We start from the raw sequence: 19,719 nt of genomic DNA, 5'->3' as shown, positions 1-19,719 counted from the left end.
GAGCCAGCCCTCACTAGGATCAACAGATATCAGGAAGAAGGGCTCAAGAAACACAACACCACTGAGCCAGCTCTCACAAGGATCAACAGATATCAGGAAGAAGGGCTCAAGAAACACAACACACTGAGCCAGCTCTCACAAGGATCAACAGATATCACGGAGAAGTGGTCAAGAAACACAACACAATGAGCCAGCCCTCACTAGGATCAACAGATATCAGGAAGAAGGGCTTAAGAAACACAACACACTGAGCCAGCTCTCACAAGGATCAACAGATATCACGGAGAAATGGTCAAGAAACACAACACACTGAGCCAGCTCTCACAAGGATCAACAGATATCACGGAGAAGTGGTCAAGAAATACAACACGCTGAGCCAGCTCTCACAAGGATCAACAGATATCACGGAGTAGTGGTCAAGAAACACAACACACTGAGCCAGCCTTCACAAGGATCAACAGATATCAGAGAGCAGTGGTCAAGAAACATGACACACTGAGCCAGCTCTCACAAGGAGCAGCAGATATCACGGAGTAGTGGTCAAGAAACACAACACACTGAGCCAGCCCTCACAAGGATCAACAGATATCAGGAAGAAGGGCTCAAGAAACACAACACACTGAGCCAGCTCTCACAAGGATCAACAGATATCACGGAGAAGTGGTCAAGAAACACAACACACTGAGCCAGCCTTCACAAGGATCAACAGATATCAGAGAGCAGTGGTAAAGAGTGAGTGAGCGAGTGCTTGGGGTTTAATGTCGTACTTAATTTTTCAGTCATATGATAACAAAGTAGTTCCTAAGAGTGCATGTTCTTGTTGAGGGACGGATTTCCACCTTATCCATCTTATCTATATTGCTGCTTCACTGAGACAACTTACCGAAGGCAAGTAAGCCACCCTGCCCGACCCATTAACGAGCCCGAGTCAGTGGTGAAGAAACACAGAACACTTAGCCAGCTGTCACAAGGAATTAAAAAATATAATAACCATAATACTTTATTTTCTGAGAGTGAAGTAAGAAGTGAAGAAGAAACACTACTAACAGATTCATTTGGCTCTCTCAAGGATTAACAGAAATCAGAGAGAAGTGGAAAAGAAACATGCACACTTATTACAAAGCTCAACAGGTGCTACGGTATGGAAGGAATTTATGTTGTGCACACGACTCTGAAGAGATCGCCTAGCATGAAGTAATGGGGTGACATGTAGTAAGTGAAACCTCTCGCCAAAGAACGCACAAAACATACAAAACCGTGGCGTGTGGCCACACAAGGTGGGAGATTCTGTGGCCAAAAAAACATCAGTGGCACGTGGAAATTTGGACAGCTGGCACGAGCTCTTCAAGGCTTGGAATGCCGCCTCTTTCGACCCCTGACAAGCAGTTTAAGAACCTACGCCAAAAAATTCCCGTTAAAATGTATGTGGCAATGAGAAAAGCTACACCACATGAGGAAGCCTTTCTTTTTCTGCCCACAACACATTCAAGCTCAAAAAAGGAAAACAGTCATTGCAAATTTGATTAAGAGGTATTAACATCCGACCCATGATCCAAATGTTTTCTTTTTCAACCTACGCACTTGTACAAAATGGTGACAGGGTTGGTTATAAAGGGGTCGGAAAAATATACCAGTTTCACCCTAATACCCTCTTCCATCTTCAATTAATACTGGCTTCCAGGGTTAATTAAGAAAATTTGTGTTCCGGCCAAAACAACTTGAGTTGCCAATCAGGGAGAAAGTGGGTGTGGTTGCCAGAGAGTGCAATTTTCACGGAGCTACTGTCTACAGAATTGTCAGATGGGAATGCCGGCACTAATTTTATCATCATTTACAAATGAGAGAGTTTATCTGGTAATGTGTGTAAGCACTCCAACTTCTGAAAAAATCTACACTAATCTTGGTGGGGTTTGCCTACCTTCAGTTTGAAACTACCTCTTTGAGATTTTACTCACCTGAGTTTGCACTACATGTAAGCTGTACAACAGTTCTTTCGGATTTTCGGATTCTGTACAAAAATCATAGTTTGATTCATTACAAAAACTTTTAAAAACCATTTTTATAAAATGACTTCTTGTATGGTTATTTACAAATTTAAAAATAAACTGATGTTAGACATTAAATATGTCTAATCAATGATTAGTCAGAAAAGCTTGTTTCCCCCCCCCCCCCAAAAAAAAGAACAAAACAAATAGAAAGAACCTGTTCCTTGAATTAATAGAAAATTATACACACCACTTAGAATAAATCTGACATTACCTTAAATTTCTCCCTTTTCAAAAACAGAAAAAAACCTGTTTTTCTCAGCGAGAATTTATATTTTTAGTTATTTTGGGGGGGGGGGGGCTTTTTCAGGTGGGGGGCAGATCCTTAAATTTCAAGAAATAGGAACATGCTTTTTAAAAAGAGATCCTGGTAGTTTTGCTGGCCACTAGCCCACTGACCTTGTTTCATTAATATTTCCAGGCAGAAGCATGGCAATCTGCCGCAGCTATATCACTCAAAACATCTGCCTTAAGCGAGTGGCTACGTTTTTAGATAACCAATCACTACATGGTCAACAAAAACGCTGTGTGAGGGAAGAAGAATCGTAAGTAAGTTATCCATCTTAAGGCGTGAACATTTTAAGATGAGCTGTACCAGGTTGTTCACATTACCCGCTCTAATAGCCCTACACATCTTTGAAACTTCACAACAACTGCTGTTCTTTACCACTTGAAATTCCCTGTTTACATGCTGTATATTTACATGTGTTGTCAAAGCACTGGAACCACAAAGACAGAGCCAACATGCCTTTTGCAAATCCCTGAAGCGTTTATGTTATTAAAACATAGATTTATCACATTGGTATTCAAATCAGTTTATGGACTTCAGTATTGAATGAGTGAGTGAGTGCTTGGGGTTTAACGTCGTACTCAACAATTTTTCAGTCATATGACGACGAAGGAATCCTTAGGGTGCATGCACGTGTAATGTGTCTCCTTGTTGCAGGACGGATTTCCACCGCTCTTTTATTTAGTGCTGCTTCACTGAGACGACTTACCGAAGGCAAGTAAGCCGCCCCGCCCGAGCCATTATACTGATACGGGTCAACCAGTCGTTGCACTATCCCCTTCATGCTGAACGCCAAACAAGGAAGTTACAACTTCCTCTTTTAAAGTCTTAGGTGTGACTCGATCAAGGATTGATCCTGGATCTACCAGTCCCGAAGCGGACGCTCTACCAACTGTGCTATCCGGGCCGGTTTCAGTATTGAAATAAAGGCATTTTACATGCCATATTTATGCCCCTTAATTTCAGCGTTGCCTCCCAGAAACTTTGACCAGTTCCTCTTAATGGTGTATCACAAGAAGACAAACTAGGTATATATGTATATATATATATATGAAACAGATCAATGACTTGTGAAATGCAAACTTGATATTTCAAGCTCGTGTTGAGGTAGGAAAACATCACCAAAGTAGACACCAACTCACACACAGAGTCCAAAATGCTGACAGGGCAACATCTAGAAAAACGTTAAAGGCTCTGATCCCAAACTTTAATGGTGACACTGTGACTGTGCATAAAGAAATTTTAAAAATGCAATACAAAATGATGCTTTCTAGAGCTTTTAAGTTTGCGAACGAAAGATATTTATGTGAAAGCGTAACTTTTTATTGGTAAGCCATTATATTTTTGTTATATGTACTTGTTAGTTTAAATACAGCTTGTTTAGTTTGGGACGCCAACAGTTTGGGAGCCCAAACATTTTCTAGAACCTAAGTGACTCTAGATATGGTCCAGGTCGAACAAATTCTTTCCTCATAAAAAAAGCTAATCAAAGTTACTTTATGAGCTGTTGACATTTTCAACCATTTCTTTGTCAATATTCATCCACTGCCAGGGTGTGATATGAAGGAAGGGCCAGTTTGGAAGGCTGGTACATGTACCAGTCAATCCAAACTCTTACTGACATGTATTCTCACTAAAATGGCTAAATTGCACCAAAAGACTGCTTCTTACTCCAAGGATGAAAGGAATGTAGAACATTTTGATAACATTTATCTTTTAAGACTATTTTTTTTTCCCACTTTCATGTTATTTCAAGATAAGGCCGTTGATATATTGCAAATGTCACACTAAATTATTTCAAAATGTATCATCATTATGGCTAAACAATGGTGTCATGTTGTGGTGAGAACATATTTAAGAGTGATTTCAGTATTTTGTTCTATACATTTATTTAAAGCTTTCATCGTACTCGAGAATATTTTCATTACATTACAGGGACCAGGTTTATTAATGGTTAATACAAAAAAAAAAAAAAGGGATTTGTGCAGTCTTGGATGTCTGCAAGCAAACATTTCATGCAGTCACTCATGTAAAAACTGCATCAACTTAAATTCTAAAATTCTCTGGTTTGCAGTTAATTTTACTGCGGGTTTTTTGGCAATGACATCCAGGCAGAGAAAGATGAATCTAACACGGCTTAACAAGGCCAACAGACAAAAGCTACAAGTCCAAGATCGTCCTTAACAAGTGATACAGAAAAAAAAAAAAAAAACAGAAGACAAAAAAAAAGATGAGCAAAACAAAAGAAAGCTTGAATGGGCTAGTAAAAGACAGCATTAATGAGTTGATGGGGTTGAAGTAAGATCTAGCTGGGGTAGTTGCTTAAGACAACATGTAGGTTTGACAATGGGTAATGGGGGACCTAGCCTGTAACAAAACATCCATCATTCCTTCAACATGTTCACAGCCAACACTAGCTTCTTTGTTCTCCCAAAGAAAACCACAAAACCTACACTAGCAAAGTCTGACACCTCCAGTATGTCTGCCTGCCCGATAAATAGAACTTCCACTGAGAAAAGTTCCTAAAAAATGTTGTCAACTTAAATCATGGTGATCTTGCTTTTAAGGCTTATTGAGATGGACACAGTTTCTTGTCAACCGTTAATTCAGCAAACAACTTGAAAAATTGTAAGACAGAAAATAGTTGTATTCATAATAAAGCCTTAGTTAAAATGAGGCTTTCACTCACTCTCAGTAAAATCATATACTGAACGAAGCCAAACTAAAAATATTAAACTAAAAACTGAACTAAATAATTTACTAATGATTTACAATATTCTTCAGGATGCTTCATGTAACAATGAGCACAGAGAATCTATGAACTTCAGGCACTAATGAAGTAATTAGGGGTGATAAATTTTAGCTTCATGTCTTTGACCAACTTCATGGAGGTTCAGGGAGTGAGTGAGTGGCTTGGGGTTTAACATCATGACTTAACAATTTTTCAGTCATATGCAACAAGAGGTTCAGAGAAGGTTTAGGCTTACCTGGTATGAACTTAGAGCACTTCCATACCGGAGACAAATTTTGGCTTGCGCAGAAATAATTCAAAAGAAGCCCTAAATTTTCTACACAAAAGTCTTCACTACTAGACAGACATCTCTGAAGTGTTATAAGTAAAAATGCAAATCTGAAGTTGTCAGGTCTCAATTTGTAAACATTTAGGACACTTCTAAATGAAATTCAATGAAAATCCTCCACAAAATATGTAAAGAGAAAATAATCAAGAAAAAAACTGAAAAACATCTAATCACATGTGCGCCAAGCATATTTATTTATTTGATTGGTGTTTTATGCCATACTCAAGAATATTTCACTTATACGACGGCGGCCAGCATTATGGTGGGAGGAAACCGGGCAGAGCCCAAAAGAAACCCACGACCATCTGCAGGTTGCTGGAAGACCTTCCCAGTTACAGAAGGCCAAAACATATCAACCAGACACTGGTATTAAAAAGGCCTTAGTCAGTAAGTACCAGGCAGAAATATTTCGCACTGCCAATTTGCTGAAATCAGTCCCTAAAATTACCAAATTTTACATATATGGTAGAGATAGAAGATGAGCTTCTAAATTTATCAAATGTCCAGGCTGAACATCCAAACTGTCTATTTCTGACTTACATACTGACTGGCACATTGAAATATTATAAAATCTTTTTATTAAGAATAACATGTGGCAAAAAATTAATATAATGTATTAAGTAAGTTACAATGGCATTAGTTTGGCCAACCTCTAGACAGAACAAAATAGAAATAAAACATAAATGTACCTGTATTTACACACATTTACTTGTGTATTGATGACCTGACTAACATGTTAGCTGATATGCCAGGTAACAAATCAATCACAAGTATCTCATGAATACCTCTAGCAAAAGGTGTAATAAATGCTCAAGGTGACTTAAGCAAACAAAATACAACTCACTCAACATTCCAAACATTTGCAAGCTGCAGTATTACTAAAATTATAATATATGATTTGGACACAGCCTTGCACATAAAAATTCAAAATAACTGATCACCTGCATAAAAAGTTTGAACACATTTCAATTTAATCTACCAATAATGCATAATGTTTTTTTGTCTCTCTTTTCGAATGTGAGGTTAGGTTCGAGTCTTTATATAAGTTTTTCAGCTGCTTGCAAAGATATAAATCGCAGATGCAAAATGGATATACTTTCAGCAACGCAAATTCAAACAACTATAATGTGTTGTACAGAAACACGTTCAAAGATCATAAAAAGTTCGACATTTAATAACAATTCAAGTAAACTTGAAGTAATGCATAAAAACTGAATGAGTGATAGATTATGGTTTAACGCCATCTCAAGTCCTATCATGGAGCATCAAAACTGAAGAGGCTAGGGACGAATAAGACTTCTTCAGAATGCAAGAGGGCATCTAAATTTATCTTATTCTAACATCTGATTAAACTATCTTCTCCGCAAGAACAAACAAAAAAACAGGGCCAGAAAAAAACTGAGAAAACAACTTATCAACAGTAACCTCATTTAAAATCATGATTTCCAAAGAAAACTTGTTCTGCAGACATTCTATTGGTTGGTGTTTTGCTAAAAGGGTTGATCTTACGCACCAAACTGCCCCAGAGGTATTTCAACACCAAGAGTGCCTAACCACTTAACTACCAGGGCTATACCACAACACGCTGATAGATGAGGTTGCCCATTCTCATCTCTCTCACTAACAGAAGGTTTTTTTTTTTCTCTTTTTTTTTTTTTTCAAACTCACGTGCCAGAGTGATCAGGGTAAATACCGCAGTAAAATGACGGCACACTTGACTGCTCTGTGGTAATAAGCACCTTCAGTAATGTGAAGATTTCAGGCATGTTGAACGGGGTACAGGGGACAGAGCCTTTGAAAGCGAGCGTCAAAACTGAAGAGGTGCCCTTAGGCTGGGTATATAAACCACAACTGAACAACTGAACACCTGAACAGGGTAAAAGTACCAAGTGATATTTTAACAGAGGTAAAACTACAGCACATTTTATTCCTGAATATTAAGTCATTCTGAAAGAGAAAACAAATTTCTGTATACACAAGAACTAAACTTAATCTGGCAAAGTCAAGTTTCATTTAACAGACTCAATCTGGTTTAACTGTTCATTTTAATTTTTGGAAAATTACCTTTTCCACATGATTAAAAAAAAAAACCACTTGCCCTGGATGTATTCTATACCGTACTGTTTACTACACAAACTGCCACCTGTAGAAACATGCTAGTTAGAATACTAGCTCTGATTTGTGAAACTCATCTCAGGTAGCTATTCATATCATTTATGAAAAATTTGCCACAGTACACTGCCAAATTAGGCTGCTACCTATTCACATGATTTTAAACAAAAGTTGCCATGTTTATAGATAACCTGCTTGTTGCACTCCAATCACTAAAGTTGTACAAAGTACAACAATGTATCTATCCATATTACTGTATTATGAGAAAAGTTGACATTTCACTATGAATATATTTTGTAAAACCTGTACATGTCCAGATCACTTACACGAGAAATTGCCGTGGTAGTTACATGCTTCTTGCAATGTTACCCAGTACTGACGTGTGAAACTCTGCCCAGGTAGACCCATGTGAAACTCTGCCCAGGTAGACATCAATATGATTCAAATGAACAGTTGCCATGGTGTACGGAGTCATGCCTCAGTGACACTGGAAGCTTGTCCCTTTACGTAAATCTTCCTCTCCGCAACCTGCGGATGGTCGTGGGCTTCCCCCGGGCCATGCCCGCTTTCCACCCACCATAATGCTGGCCGCCATCGTATAAGTGAAATATTCTTGAGCAAGGCGTAAAACAGCCAATCAAATAAATCAATAAATAATAAACTTTACTTAAATATCCACAGATATATTACAATGCTTAAATGGAAGAAACTGAATTAACCACATGTATCTCTACTGGATTAAACAATCTCTGTTTTTCAATTTACTTCACCAGTCTTCCTAAAAGCAGCTTTCCTAGACCTATTACATTAAGAAAGCATATTACCGAACTTGATCACACTTCAATGTGAAACTAATTCAATCCCATTAGCTCACACTACATTGTACATATTTACATATTAAATTATTTCTATCTTATACATGCATATATTTATACATGTAGGCTAATCACATACTAGGAACTTAGTTTGAGAAAGTGAAGAGTAAGTTAATAGAACACCTTCTTCATCCCACTCTTCAGTAGATGTACAATAAAATATATGAGTTAAATTCAACGGAACTATTAACAAGGGGAGCAGACTTGTGATGTATGCAGAAGGCAATCAAACCTAACTTCTAAGTAAATTACATAACCTGCCAGTTAATAGAATTTGTTGGCAAAATCTAATGATTTTAAAATGTAAAGTTTAAAAATCAGAACGTTTAATATTATCACAACATGTAATAAACTGTTTCTTGACGTGTGGTGTCAGTTTACCAACATGGCATCGGTTGACAGGTACATCCACGTGTGGCATATAAACTGAGGTATTCATACATACCTGTACAGGTAGGTAGCGGTAAGTGAACAAAATAAAGGAGGACTCACGTGTGCTGGGTTGTCGTGGAACTCCGTCAAACAGTTTGCCCGGCAGCGGGCACTAAGTAGTTCGGTGGCACCGGTGTCAGCGTGCACGACGGCCGCCCAGACGAGAGCCAGGTAGAGCCGGGCGAGCAGCGAGGCGGGCGATCGGACTGCCGGCCACCGTAAAGCCTTCATCGCTAACTCACTCGGCTATAACATCCGAATCTGCCATCAGGCTTCCACACTGACGCTGACAATGTCACATTCTCGCGTTCTGTCCTTTCCTCTTTGTGCTCGCGAACTCACTCAAAGTTCCTGGTAACTTTGTGGCTGATTAAACAGGCCTTGGGAATTGACGTGCAGAAGTTTTGAGACCCGCCGTAGAAAAGTTTTCCCTATCCCTCAAATCTCGAGGCACGATCAAAACTCAATCTAACAAGTGCGACGGGCGCACTGCGTCCAAATGAACCGTGCCTTTTGATTGGACAAGAGTTTTCTCCGCCGTCGAGACATTCGGTCATTCATTCACCGCATCTAGAAGAGTAGCCCATTATCAGCCGAAGGGGTGAAGGCGGAACAGCACGCTTGACAGGTATGCATATAGGCCCATCTAAGGCACTGAAAAGCAAACGTTATGCGCATACCTGTGCCTTAATAAATCATTTTCTACCTGAGTGACCTGACATAAGATAGCCCCTTCGCTTCGTCACGGCCACTCACCCTCTTATAGGCCTACCAGTATATATACACGCGGTCCTGCGTGAATCGCTTCGTCCGACCCCTGCTAAAGAACGCTTCACGACCAGGTGCGACAAGCAGAGCACATATATATCATTGATAAAGATAAGAGAACCCGACCTTGTGGTTTTCATCATTGTAATATGCACACCAGAAAAATCAGACAGTGTCAGGCCATTTGACATATTTATCACTGAGCGCATAGCTAGGCCTACCAGATGTGAATGTAGATTTCTGTATACATTTCGGCCGTGGCTAAAAGCTCTGAACTTTTAGCAACAGTATATGGGTTAACTGAACGTGAGAGAGAGTAGGCTGGGAGAGAGGTGATACTTTTACTGTCTCTGTGTGACAATGTGGATATATCCATGCAGGCTTTTTGCGGTGGCCTCTCAGTCATATACAAATAATACCCATGCTAGAACCATCAAAGCCCTGTATAACCACCAGAGTACAGCCATTTACCCCGGACAAAATGTTAAAACACAGTTAGGTCTACTCTGTAATATTGTTTTCTCATGTGATCGGTGCTTAACTGACGTACTCAAAAATGCTTCACCCAAACGGATGTGGTCAGGCATGTGGGCGCAGGAAACCACAGTCATCAGTGAAAAGCCATCATTCTTAATCCACCTTGAAAGACAATATGACAAATGACGTAATGCTGCAATGGAAAGAGCCAGAGCCGGATTCGAACTTCCAACCTCACGATCATTGGTCAGGGGCCTGCCGGTCGGTTTCAGCGAGATCGACGCTTTTATGAAAGCCGGATGAGGACTTCTCGTCCCGCGCTTCGCGGTCTTGAGGCACGAGGACGGAGCAAATCGCGCGTGGATGGCACGTGAGGCGCGGGACGAGATTGTCCTCATCCGGCTTCCATACACGAGGACGATCATCACTCTCGCGCGAACGTTGACCGTCCTCGTCCGCTCGTGTCGCGCCTGTGACAAATAGCCTAATTGTTTCAATAAGTGTTACACGTAACTGAATTCACGTACATGTATATCTATGATTTAAAAAAATGGTATAGTCTGTATGCGAATATTCTTTAACAGCAGATTTAAATAATAATATAGATTGATTATTATTAATATCTTGTAGCTTAAGAAGTTTATTCCAATCCCTTGGAGTGTTGTTATACCTTATCAAAATGTGATGTAATAGCTGTAATAAACGATGAGATAAAATATCTGGGTGGTGCAGAACTTCACGAGCAATGAGAAGAGGTAAAAGATATGTTTGGAGTAGAGCACTATAGGCAGTAAGAAGCAGTAAAGGATGTAGGTGGAGTAGAGCACTATAGGCCATAAGAAGCAATAAAGGATGTAGGTGGAGTAGAGCACTATAGGCAATAAGAAGCAGTAAAGGATATAGGTGGAGTAGAGCACTATCGGCAATAAGAAGCAGTAAAGGATGTAGGTGGAGTAGGGCACTATAGGCAGTAAGAAGCAGTAAAGGATGTAGGTGGAGTAGAGCACTATAGGCAGTAAGAAGCAGTAAAGGATGTAGGTGGAGTAGAGCACTATAGGCAGTAAGAAGCAGTAAAGGATGTAGGTGGAGTAGAGCACTATAGGCCATAAGAAGCAATAAAGGATGTAGGTGGAGTAGAGCACTATAGGCAATAAGAAGCAGTAAAGGATATAGGTGGAGTAGAGCACTATCGGCAATAAGAAGCAGTAAAGGATGTAGGTGGAGTAGGGCACTATAGGCAGTAAGAAGCAGTAAAGGATGTAGGTGGAGTAGAGCACTATAGGCAGTAAGAAGCAGTAAAGGATGTAGGTGGAGTAGGGCACTATAGGCAGTAAGAAGCAGTAAAGGATGTAGGTGGAGTAGAGCACTATAGGCAGTAAGAAGCAATAAAGGATGTAGGTGGAGTATAACAGTATCGGCAAGAAGAAGCAGTAAAGGATGTAGGTGGAGTAGAGCACTATCGGCAATAAGAAGCAGTAAAGGATATAGGTGGAGTAGGGCACTATCGGCAATAAGAAGCAGTAAAGGATGTAGGTGGAGTAGAGCACTATCGGCAATAAGAAGCAGTAAAGGATGTAGGTGGAGTAGGGCACTATAGGCAGTAAGAAGCAGTAAAGGATGTAGGTGGAGTAGAGCACTATAGGCAGTAAGAAGCAGTAAAGGATGTAGGTGGAGTAGAGCACTATAGGCAGTAAGAAGCAATAAAGGATGTAGGTGGAGTAGAGCACTATGGGCAGTAAGAAGCAATAAAAGATACGAGTGGTGTAGAGCTTTACCGGCAATGAGAAGGCAAGAGTAGTGTTTCTGTTAGTCAAGGGAGACCTAAAGAGATGGAAAGTGTTTTCTTCCTGATGTGCGTAAATGAAAAGGCTCCACTATCGCACGTTTTTGGAGCTGAGCAAGTGGCTGTAGAGACGAGTTTGGTATGTGCGTGCTGTAGTTCTGGTGGGATATAAAGGAAGATAAAGCATTGATAATGTCTTCTTGTTAATATGCTTTCTCACATGTTTTATCACTTCAACATTTTCAGCTACCTTCTTGCAGACAAAAATGATATTTAAGAGCGCCACGAAAGTTTGCTGCATGCTGAAACTAAGGCCAAGGAATTTCTGCTTGCTGGCCATAGTTAAAAGAGCCCCCGTCCATCTTGATTGGTTGCATTGGGGGAAGTTTGACTTTCCTCTTTGCTTTGAGGGTAACCTAGGCGTCAAAACAGATTTCTACATACCAGCTGTCAACCAAAGTGGACGTTCCAGTCCAATAATCGCAAGGCTATTTACTAAAACAACGTTCGACACAAACCACCCAAGAAATAAGAGTGAGTGAGTGCTTGGTGTTTAACCCAGGTTTCACAGCCAAATTAAATACCTTGTCCTTATACGAATTCCTTACCAATTGGCCTCAGTGGCCGAGGTGGTTAGCGTGCCAGCGCGGCGCAATGACACAGTAACCTCTCACCCATGCGGTCGCTGTGGATTCAAGTCCAGCTCTTACTGGCTTCCTCTCCGATCGTATGTGGGGAGGTCTGTCAGCAATCTGCTGATGGTCGTGGGATTTGTTGCTTTACTCTCGTCATAATGCTGGTATAAGTGAAATGAGTACGGCGTGAAAACCAAATAAATAAATAAAACGAAAAAAAATAGGGGGAAAAAAATGGACCCAATGTTGAACCCTGTGTTACACCATATAATATTAGTGTAAATGTCGAAAGAAGCCTTCAAATGTTACAGTTTGTTGAAACTCATTATCTTTCGGCATTTAACATGTACCATGTTTACACTTTGAAAATGTTGACATTTGAACATTACATTTTAAGAGTGCGCGTCTATAGCGAGGCCTAGAAGTCATGTCTCCTTATGAACGCCGCCATACACATGCACACTTCCACGAAGGTGAGTTGTTATATGGCTGAATAACGCTGATAAACACCTCCTTGTGTAGTGCATGCATGTTCTGTCCACTGATTTTCTTCTTTGTTCAAGGACCGGCCCGGATAGCACAGTTGGTAGAGCGTCCGCTTCGGGACCGGTAGATCCAGGATCAATCCTTGGTCGAGTCACACCTAAGACTTTAAAAGAGGAAGTTGTAACTTCCTCGCTTGGCGTTCAGGATGAAGGGGATAGTGCAACGACTGGTTGACCCGTATCAGTATAATGGCTCGGGCGGGGCGCCTTACTTGCCTTCGGTAAGTCGTCTCAGTGATGCAGCACTAAATAAAAGAGCGGTGGAAATCCGTCCTGCAACAAGGAGGCACATTACACGTGCATGCACCCTAATGATTCCTTCGTCGTCATATGACTGAAAAATTGTTGAGTACGACGTTAAACCCCAAGCACTCACTCACTCTTTGTTCAAGGACCGGTAACACAGTTGATAGAGCGTCCGCTTCGGGAGCGGTAGATCCAGGGTCAATCCTGGGTCAGGTCACACCTAAGACCTTAAAAAAGAGAAAGTTGTAACTTTCTCGCTTGGTGTGCAGCATTAAGGGAATAGTGCAATGATTGGTTGACCCATATCAGTATAATGGCTCGGGCGGAGCGGCTTACTTGTCTTCGGTAAGTCTCAGTGAAGTAACACCAGATAAAAGAGCGGTGGAAATCCTTCTTGCAACAAGGACACATGTTACACTCAAACTCTTTGAGGACTCCTTCGTCGTCATATGAATGGAAAGTTGTTAAGTACGACGTTAAACCCCAAGCACTCACTCTTTGTTCAGATTTTAATTTTTTTCAGAATATTTATTATTTGATTTGATTTATTTATATTTGATTTATGTTTAACGCTGCTCTTAAGAGTATTTACTGATTTTTTTTAACGTGAATTGTTTGGGAAAGGATATTACCCTCACTGGCTAGACACGACAAGAGACTATACGCTTGTGTCAAATAAATAAATAATTAAATAAACAAGGAAAGAACCGGCAAAGTTTTAGTCCCGGCATTGGCCTCTCATTGTTCATGAATAGGGCCTTATAGTGATAATAATTAAGACGTCAGTAACCTTCGAAGACCATTTGTTTAAAATTCCTCTAATATGGGGTACAGTGGCCTCCGTGGTCGAGGTATTTAGCCTGCCAGCGCGATCCAAATAACCCAAGAGCTTCTCACCAATGCAGGCGCTATGAGTTCAAGTCCAGCTCATGTTGGCCGTACGTGGGTAGGTCTACCAGCAACTAACGGATATTCGTATGGCTGGCCGCCGTCGTATAAATGAAGTAACCTTGAGTGCGGGGTAAAACACCGATCAAATAAATAAATATGTGTACTTCACATTGTGGGAAGATATATTTAACTTGGCAAAGATCAGCGATTTGCATGTGGCGCGGTAACTCAGGTTTTATCCTTGCTTAAGGGTGGAAACTTGAAAATCTTAATTCTTCTAATTTTCAGGACATATATTAGTAGTGCTGAAAGCAAAGAATTACATTTTTCTCCCAGTTTGTTTTAGAAAAGTAAATATATGAATATGTTATTCATTATGTATGGACTAAACGTGAAGAAAAAAACCCAGAAACTAAGTGCTGCAATTACATGTATATTGGCTAAATAGAGCAGGCCAGATATTCCAAAAATTAGAATAATTAGAGTATATTGCGTTAAACAATGGCCACATTTATAAATTAATAAATAAAGACGCTGAAAACAGATATATGTTCTGTTTTCTCTTGCGCGGAGTGCTAGTTTTATTAAGAGTGAGTGAGTGCTTGGGGTTTAACGTCGTACTTAACAATTTTTCAGTCATATAACGACGAAGAAGCCCTTAGAGTGCATGTAATGTGCCTTCTTGTTGCAGGACGGATTTCCACCTCTCTCTTTTATCTAGTGCTGCTTCACTGAGACGACTTACCGAAGGCAATTAAGCCACTCCGCCCAAGTCATTATACTGATACTGGTCCACCAGTTGTTACACTATCCCCATAATGCTGAACGCCAAGCGAAGAAGTTTCATCTTCCTGTTTTAAAATCTTGGGAGTCACCCGACCGAGGACTGACCCTGGGTCTGCCGCCCCGAAACGCTCTACTAACTGAGCTATCAGGGGCGGCCAGTTTTATTAAGAACATATATATTCGCTACAATTTGTTGCTTACACATGTGCAAATAAAAGCAAGCATCTCTATGATGACTACAAGACCGAAACTGTCTTAAAGCTTTGGTCGTTCTCTTAAACAAAGAGCTTGATTCCAACACACAAAATTCCATTAATCTGGAATTACGGGTAGGCTCGTACATGTATAAAGTGAAGTCTTCGGCCTGAAAATACTTTTTAGAACCAAAAGAATGAATTTCTGATTAGATTAAATATGTTTCAGAACGGATTTGCAATTTTATTCTTTATACTTACAGCAACCACAATATGCCAACATCTTGTATTCTGTCCTAGGCACACATACATCTAAAGCCTCAAATTAACAAAGGGATATACATACATATGCAAATATCTAAAGCTTAAACAAGGGGATATATATATGCCAAGATATATCCCACGCCAAGTTATTAACATGGAGCTTTGGTTATTGTCGTGAAGTTCTAGGTGATATCGTGAAAATCTGGTTATAATCGGAGAACTTTGGTTATTGTCATGTAAATCTGAGTATTATCATTGTGGACTTCCCGTTAATGTTGTGTGAACCTGGTTATTATCGTGAAAATCTGGCTATCATATCCTCGGAATCTGGCTATTTTCGTGGAAATTTGGCTAAAATCGTGGAAATCTGATTGATATCGTGGAAATCTGATTGATATCGTGGAAATCTGACTGATATCGCGGAAATCTGACTGATATCGTGGAAATCTGACTGATATCGCGGAAATCTGACTGATATCGCGGAAATCTGACTGATATCGTGGACATCTGGCTGATATCGTGGAAATCTGACTGATATCGCGAAAATCTGGCTATTTTCGTGGAAATCTGGCTTATTTGGACATGGAAATATGGGTAAACAGCTTTATACACACAAGTGGCCTTGGGTTTATGTTTGTTTGTTTGTTTGTTTGTGACTCAGCTTTGGGCATCTCTACATTTCTCAGCTCCTATTATAGTGTTCGTGTGGCCTTAGTGACAATAAGGGGAACTGTTTTCTTGCGTTCAAGTCTTGCGTTCATTGAGACCAATTATTGTCTACCAATATGACATGGGAAAGCTTGTTGGCTTACCGCGCGCAGACACACGTGAAAACGATCGCCAGTGCACATGTATTGTTGAGCGGTCTAGAGTAACTGTTGTAATTTTTAATGAGCTGGTTGGATGCATCTACTTCTACATCGCATCTTAAAACGGATTGAATATTCGTATATGGAGCATGTAGGGCTTACATGCGTTTGTTGTGGCGGAAAGGTCACTGTACATTGATTGCATGCACATATGGTCAGAGCTGAGTGGTTAGAAAAGGGTGCCTCGGATTGCGTTGGTGCACTGGAAGTAGTAAGTAGAGGTAAGCGAGGACACTTAAAACAACCTTTGAATTAGGGCACGCCAACCATGCAGTGTCACTATAGCAGGAGAGCTGCATTACTACGTTCAGTGTGCCAAGGGAGCTAACTTGTACTGACATGACATAAAATTGTACATAGAGTGCATGTATACAATGGAGTTTAGAACCGAAAATAATGCAAAAGAACGAAACAACGAAAGAACAAGACAAAAGCGGGAGGCAAAACCACGAAAGGACTAAACGCGAAAGTGAGCAGTCAAACAGCGAGTTTTTGCGACTTCGCCATTTTGTACCATTCACATCGCCCCTTCTCACTTTTGTTTTATCCTATTGCTCATCCCAGTTTTCCTTCAAATAAAACATACAAAAGAGCAAAACCACTTCGCTCTTTCGTTATGTTGCCTTCCGTTTTGTCATGCATTCAGCGATTTAAAAGTGGCAGGCAAAAGTGCTAAAGAGCAAGGTTTGCGGAACCTCGCCCTTTTGTGGTGTCGCTCTTTCGCATGTTTTATATGAAGGAAAACTCGAAGGAACAAAAAGATGAAACAAAAGTACAAAAGGGCGAAAGTACTAAAGGGCGAAAGTACAAAAGGGCGTATTGACAAAACCTCATTGTTTTGCTTCACACTTTCGTCAGATCTCGAACATTCGTACTTTCATATCGTCCTTTCGCATTTTTTTCCTGGTCTAAATAATTAGTTAGAAAGAACGAAAGCACGCATGGCGCTGTCGGCTCCAGTATTGAACCAACTAGTAGGCCTACGGTACCCACCAAGAGCGGCATTTTGTTAGAAACTAGTTGATCGTCGAAATGTCCGCTTCAATAACATAGGCTACCCGACACACATCAATATCACTATTTAGACCATACATTAGGCCTAGACAGAAAAATCCAAAGTTAATCTCTTGTCATATATAGGCCTACATTTGGGACCAAGTCTATAAGAATAGCCCTTATTTATTCAAGGACAATGTTGTCAGAAAGACATACAGTATAAGTATTATAAATATTATAACTTAAAGCACATATAATTGCGTCAGATCCATTAACTGGGCCTTGGTAGGCTTACAAAAGGTATTGTTCATCTCTCCAGATATTGGCAAGTGTCAGTTTTCATGTTGTATTCGTGAATTGGACGTCGAGATTACAATGAATTTTTGTGCAGTGTTCGCGTCACCGTCCAATACTGATGAACATTTTTATATATATTTATTTTCTTCGTGTTTATCCCATTTATTACCGGAGAGGAAGTCAGTTTGAGCTGGTCTTGAATTCACAGCGACCATATTGGTGAGAGGTTCCTGTGCCACTGCGCCGCGCTGGCACGCTAGCCACCTCGGCAACGGAGGCCCTTCTGTGTTGTATTTCCTGTATGTCCATGATGTGTATGTGCTTGTATCGGAATTTAGGGAACCTTCACGAGGGTAGGGTTTGTTTTTTTTTGTTTGTTTGTTTGTTTTCTAAATTGTCCAGTTAAGTCCATAACCTGGATAGTCACTTTGACCATTCCGCTTACTTTCCACGTGTACAAGTGTTGTCAACAGGCCTGCTTACAGTACGAAACCTAACATTGGTAGAACCTATCGTACCCCTTTCAACACACGAATCAAAATAGGGCTCACCTAAATGAAAACCTGAAATGCTTGCCTGAAAAGGCTTCTTTCTTCACCGCCGCCGTAATAAATATGATAGATTACTTTATGAGTACGGTGTAAAACACACAAATCAATCAATCAATCAACCAGGGCCCCCATGGTTAGCGTACCAATGCGGCACAAAACCCACAAATCTCTCACCAGTTCGGTTGCTGTGAGTTGAAGTCCAACTCATGCCAGCTTCCTCTCCGGCCGTACTATGTGGGAAGGTCTGCCAGCTACATATGGTCAATGATTTTTCCAGTGTTTTCCTCCAACCATAATGCCGGCCGCCGTGGTATAAGTGAAAGTGAAATATTCTTCGGCGTAAAACATAAATCATATAAAATAAATCAATCAGTCAATCAACCCACCAAAATGTTTCCATACAACATTATTTAACTTCATGCACCCCATGAAGTGGAAGTTGTGTCATCCTCAGGTACACGAATCATACAAGGTGACTTTGCTTACACAAAAATCACAGACGATGTACCTGTACTAAAAATACTTTCATTTATACCTCCTTTTCTGATGTTTTACGTGACATCATTAAAAACTGTTCACTGCTCCTCTTTGCCATGATTCCGTCCTAATTTAGAATCGTACTTAATATATACTTCCTTCGTTCTTTGGTAGTTTGTGTTGAACGATGTTTTGGGAATTGGCCTTGCCATTGTTCATCTAGAACGTCCATCTTGGTGGAGGCTGGTATACCAAGGTCTATTTTTAGCCAATCAGACGATACCGTATCTAGGACGATAGCTCGAGTCGGCAGTTTTGGGCGTTGAACATGTGACTTCAAATAGTTTGATTTGAACATGGTTAGGTTCAGTAATTATCAACTATTATTATTATTATTATTATTATTATTATTTTTGGCTTTTTTGTCACCTTTTCCTTAAAAACAGACCAAGAGACCAAAATTATATAAAGCATCTTTTATTCCCCAAAATACAGCTCTTTTGTTCATCATGCCAATCACGCCAAAACCCTACCGAATATTTCAATCTAAAAATACTCCACATACAAAGCACAGCGCACAGGTAATGCGAATTACGGTGGCCTCTTTACACACCACATGATCAGTCTTTGACAAGTTTGTCCTATCTAAGATGGTAAGTTGCACTCAAAAAACATAATCTATTAATTTTAACGGAAAATCTGTTGTCTGAGTGATGCTAGAATGTAATCTGTTATTATACCATAATAGTGGGTCATATTCAACATGATATCCTGTTAGTCTAATAGAATCTTTTTGTTCATCTAATGGAATATTTGTGCAATATTTAACAGAATAATCTTCAAACAATAACAGAAAACATTCTAGAATTACTCAAACAACAGACTTGTTTCAATTTAACAGATTATTATTTTGAGAGTGTGAGCCAACACATTCAGTATATCACTTACATGTTTGCACTTTTTCTCCATTTCACAGAAAAATAATGTCGCTTCATAAATTAGAATGCATAACTAGTAATTTGTAAGAACTGTCGGAAATTCATTGAATATCTCACTTACTTTCTCTCTATCAGATGAAGCATTTTCCAACTTTTAAATCAATCTTAA

This window comes from Liolophura sinensis, chromosome 12 (assembly GCF_032854445.1).
Source record: "Liolophura sinensis isolate JHLJ2023 chromosome 12, CUHK_Ljap_v2, whole genome shotgun sequence".
In the NCBI taxonomy this organism is placed as follows: Eukaryota; Metazoa; Mollusca; class Polyplacophora; order Chitonida; family Chitonidae; genus Liolophura; species Liolophura sinensis.
This window is presented reverse-complemented; position numbering follows the sequence as displayed.